The sequence below is a fragment of the Macaca mulatta genome, chromosome 5 (genome assembly GCF_049350105.2).
Source record: "Macaca mulatta isolate MMU2019108-1 chromosome 5, T2T-MMU8v2.0, whole genome shotgun sequence".
NCBI classification, from domain to species: Eukaryota; Metazoa; Chordata; class Mammalia; order Primates; family Cercopithecidae; genus Macaca; species Macaca mulatta.
Genome location: NC_133410.1, coordinates 26603254 through 26609001, shown reverse-complemented (window position 1 = coordinate 26609001; position 5748 = coordinate 26603254).

Sequence of the window (5748 nt, the reverse complement as noted above, 5' to 3'; positions counted from 1 at the left end):
TGGTCATAATATGATAAATCACATTGATTTTTCAACCTGATATTCCTAAGACAATCCCTACTTTAACATGGTGTTTATCCTTTTACATATTGTCAGATTTTATTTGGCATATCTTGTTAAGGGTTTGAATCTACATTCATGAGAGATAATGTTTTATAGTTTCCTAGTTTTCTAATTCTTTGTCAAAATTTAGTATTAGGATTATGCTGATCTTATGAAATGACTTATGTAGAGTTTTTCCTGTTTTGTGTGAAAGTTCATATTAATTTAGCATTAATAATTCCTTGATATTTGAGTAAACACATGAGTAAAAACATCTTCCCTTAGAGTATTTATTTGTGGAGAGTTGTTTTTATTTATAACAAGCAGATTTTATTTAATAGGTATAGGACTATTCAATTTTCTATTTCTACTTTTGTCAATTTTGGTAAGTTGTATTTAACATGAAATTTTGCCACTTTGTCTAAGGTTCACAGTTGATTATATCAAATTGTTCATAATATTCTCTTTATCCCTTTAATGTTTGTAGAATCTGTAATAATAGCCATTCATGCATGCTTAGTATTGATAAATCTCTTTTTTATTTTCTTGATTAGTCTTGCGAGAGGTATGGTAATTTGGTTAATATTTACATATAACAAGATTTTTATGTACTTTTTCTAATTTTAAGTTTTTTTATTCTTTTCACTTATTATTTTAATTATTCTACTTATGTTAAGTTTACTTCCTCTTCTTTTCTAACCTCTAATGGCATAATATTAGGTCAACAACTGTAGAACATTCTTATAAAATAACAATTTTAAAGATATATGTTTCCCTTTAAGAACTGCTTTAGCTGCGTCCCACAGTTTTGATGTTCCAATTTGTCTATTGGCTTCTTGGTTTTGGTTGTATTTACAAAAGATGATGGGGGAAAGGATATATTTAAAAAGGATACCTTTTTAAACTAACTGTTCTAGGAATTACAAAGCAAAACCTAACTTGTACATGCATAGTTACACTTAATATTTTACCACCTCATGTAAAAAATTAAAAGCTTACATTCTCTAATTATGCTATGATTTTTATATTTCTTGTTTAAACTCTAAAAGACAATGTTTTTTCTTTAAGCAGTCATGCATAATAGAATGAATTAAGAGTAAAATTATCATTTATATGTACCCAGGTATTACCATTTCTGTTGCTCTTTATTTTCAAAGATCCAAGTATGCATCTTGTATCATTTCTCTTCAGCATTTAGCATTTCTTGTAGAACAAGTCCATTGGTGACAAATTTTTCTTAGTTTTTCCTTATCTAAAAATGTCTTTTTGTTTTACTTTCTTTTTTCAATTTCACTTTGAGTTCTGGGATACATGTGCGGAATGTGCAGGTTTGTTACATTGGTATATATGTGCCATGGTGGTTTGCTGCACCTATCAACCCATCATCTAGGTTTTAAGCCCCGCATGCGTTAAGTATTTGTCCTACTTCTCTTTCTTCCCTTGCCCCCATTCCCCTGACAGGCCCCATTGTGTGACGTTCCCCTCCTTTTGTCCATGTGTTCTCATTGTTTGACTCCCACTTATGAGTAAGAACGTGCGGTGTTTGTTTTCTGTTCTTGGGTTAGTTTGCTGAGAATGATGGTTTCCAGCTTCATCCATGTCCCTGCAAAGGGCATGAACTCATTCTTTTTTATGGCTGCATATTCCATGGTGTATATGTGCCACATTTTCCTTATCCAGTCTACCACTGATGGGCATTGATGGGCAACCAATTTTCTTCTATTCTGTAGGTTGCCTGTTCACTCTGATGATAGTTTCTTTTGCTGTGCAGAAGCTCTTTAGTTTAATTAGATCACAGTTGTCAATTTTGGCTTTTGTTGCCATTGCTTTTGGTGTTTTAGTCATGAAGTCTTTGCCAATGCCTATGTCCTGAATGATATTGCCTAGGTTTTCTTGTAGGATTTTTATGGTTTGTGGGTTCTACATTTAGGTCTGTAATCCATCTCCAGTTAATTTTTTTGTGTTATGCGCTTAAGTAGAAAAACTTTAAGAAGTAAATTTGGAGCATTCTCTTTTAAGAGTTTAAGTTTATTTCTAGAGGAGATTTTCCTGATGTAAAATTCTGTTTTGGCAGTTCCTCAGTTTTAGAAATTAAAGATATCCCATTCTTTTTGACATCCTTTGTTTCTAATAAGGAGTCCATGAACATTCAAAGTATTGTCTCCTAGCCTGTGATGTGTGATTTTCCCTTAGTGGTTTTCAAGAATTTTTCTTATCTTTAATTTTCATCAATATGAGTGTAAGATAACCATGATTGGTTTTCTTTAAATTTTCCTGCATGTGGCTGAGTTTTCTGAATTTGTAAATTTGAATCTTTCACCCAATTTGATAAGTTTCCAGTCATTTTTTTACATAATTCTTTTGTCTTTATTTTCCTAATCTTCTGGGACTTCAGTGTCATGTATCTTAGACTTTTCAATATTACCCAATAGGTCCCCCAAGATTATGTCTTTTTTCAAATCATATTTTGGTCTCAAATACAAGATAATTTCCATTTTGTGAAATTTGGTTTCACTCATTCTTTATTCTAGCATCTCCATTTGATGCATATTTCCTTTCTTTAAAACTTTAGTCAGAGTTATTTTTAAATATCTGGTTTTTTCACTAGTGAAAGGAGATTCAGTTCTGCTTTTGTGGTGATTTTGAGTTTACCTTTCAGTGTCAATACCCTGAAGCTCTAAATTCTGCCAAATGTCTTGAGAGACTCATTACCTTTAGTCAGTTTCCCTCCCACAGTCTATTCAAGAAGCTTTCTTCTTAGCTCTCCATCCTCACAAAAGCTGCACCAGACCAGAACTCATCAAAGATTTCAAGTATACAGGGCTTCTTAAAGCAAGCCCATACAAATGTAAACAATGTACTGGTTTTGTTTTCTACGATAGAGTCCCTCTGCTTTGGCCAAACTTGAGACTCAGTTAATATCTAAAATTGTAAAAATAACTCTTACAGGTTAATTGAAATCATGATCCTTACTTTTACTTATTTATTTTTTAGAGACAGAGTCTCACTGTGTTACCCAGGATGGAGTAGTGCAATCATGGCTCACTGCAGCTTCAACCTCCTTGGCTCAAGCAATCCTCTTCCCTCAGCCTCCCTAGTAACTGCGACTACAGGCACACACAGCCACACTCAGCTAATTTTTTCAAAAATTATGTTTTGTAGAAACAGGAAGTCCCTGTGTTGCCCAGGTTAGTCTTGAACTCCTAGCTTCAAGCAATCCTTCTGCTTTGGCCTCCAAAAGCATTAGGATTACAGGCATGAGCAACCACACCCAGCCTCATGTCCTGTTTCTCTCCATTTTTATTTTATTTGGGTATGTGAAACATTAACATAATTCTATTATATCATCATTATTTTTCCGTTGTACCTGTAGACTTTTGAAGCCTCCATGTTGCCACTAGCTCTTGCTTAGGTTTAATCTTATCTTTGTCAATAATAGAAACCAGCATTTTTTTCTCATTCTTTACTGTAGATGCTTTTCTGCTTCATGTATTGGAGGTAAATTGCCTATTACGAAAGAACACCACCCTTTGTCGATATACTGAAGATGTGAAATCCATTATTGAATTATTTTCTCATAGTTTTACTCATGCTTAATGATTTTTAGAATTATGCCAGCAGAGATTCTTTTTCAAAGTTTTGTGTTCAAGATAGAAAGATTTCATAGTATGGCAATAAAATGTCATTATTTAAAATTACCAGCTAGCTTGCATGACAGCTACTTGGAGTTAGTCTATAATACATCTTCATGAACCGATTACATATTTTTGAATTTACATTTTTTTCTCAAGGTTGAATATTTTTAAAAAGTTGCAACTACTTATTTTAAATTTATAATATTTCAAGGTACATTTAAAGAATATATTAAAAGAGAATGCTCCAAATTCACTTCTTAAACTACAGGTTTTCTACTTAAGGTAAGCACCTTTCATTCTGGTGCATATATAACTGACTTCTCAAAAAAACAAAACAAAACCTTCCTGAAGAGCCCAGTGATTTTGCTGAAGTCTTAGTATAGCTCTTATGGATCTGGGTTTTTTATTTATCTAGATTTAGTTATAGGATGCTAGGAATGCTACAGCAAGTATAAAATTATTATTTGTGTCTGCGAAATGCTTATTTATTGAATTTGTAAATAGAAATTCATTTAGTAGAAATAAGAAAATATGCTTGAAATTACTGGTGTTATTATTACTTTGCCATTTCACGTACTTGGACATAAATATGCTTCTGTTGGTATACAGGTGAGCCAATTAATGAAGAGTCTACTGTGTAAATTGTGCAATATTCAGTGAATGTATTTTGTGTGCTCTCATTCTTCATGCTTTTGTTAATAAATCCATTGTATTATAAAACTAATTGTGTTCCAGGGAAAAAGTTATGTATCACTGATTGTTTCAATTATTTTACATAAATGTTAAATGCCTAATACCTGTTAAATATTTAAGAGACACAGAATGGAACACGTTGTAAATCACTTGTTTCTCAGTAGAGAAAATCACATCTAAATTACGAGATTGGCAGAAGTGATGAAAACTAAAGAAATACTAAGTTCTATCAATATGACAGATCAAATAACCTGATAATCCCCCTGGTCAAGCATATTACAGTGTATAATATAACAAGTATCTTTTTAAGTGCTAACCAGAAAAAAAAAAAAGAAAATTTCTGAGGTCAGAAACAAAAAGCAAACTAAAACTGATTCTGATTTTAGCTGATGCTACAGTTACCCTGCCCTGGTAGACGATGACAAGAAGTATTGGTTTTGTCATCTAAGAGCCAAATTTTTTAAACTTGCATGGAAAAAAATGAGCCTTTAGTCTGTATGATATGGGGAGATAGACCAGAACTACATGAAGAAGGTGGCAGGTTTGAAAGGTTGCATTCTTTGTGGAATACTAGAGGAATATAGAAAAATCCCCACCCCGGCACAGGGAGATAATAAATAATTTGGAATAGGGCATGTGCCATAAAGATTAAGGACAGAGCACATCTATTTTCGTATGGTCTCTGAGTGAACAAAATTCTATATCTACAGCTATGTACCCTGATGGATTTGGAGTTTGAATTTACACTATTTGAATTTTTCAGGAATATGAAACAAAATATGTTAATATTATAAACGCTTCAAGAAGGGACTAAAATGCATTTGGTGTGTTGGAAGCAATTGTGAAACTCCTCTAGACAATCATGTCCTCAAACCAAGTTGCATATTATGCCACAGTAAAATTAAAGCAGAAATAAAAATTAAAATAATTTTTAAGAGTCTAAAACATAAAGGTCACTACATTCTATGACTGAGATAACAGAATCAACCATAGAAGCATCGGACCCTGTATCATTCAGAGTTCCATAAGAAATCAGGTGGCATACTCAAATTAGGATAATTCAAGGAGAATTATTTAAGAAAAGATAGATGACAAAGGAGTAAACTGCGTGTAGAAGAGATAGTGTAGTAATCTTTTCCATGGCAATGGAGCTGAATTCTGAAAGGACGGATGAGGGAAGATTTTCAGAAATCGAAGTAGAAAGAAGTATTTTCAGCAAGCTTTCTGGAGAGGGATAGTCACTTTTTTAAAAGGATACAGCAAGTTTAAATCAATTTTTAAAATAGCAAGCATATACACGAATACCCTGACCTCATTGCTCTTTCTCCCTTCCTGTAGTTAGTTAAAACCTCTAGTCAGACCCAAACAGAAAACACAA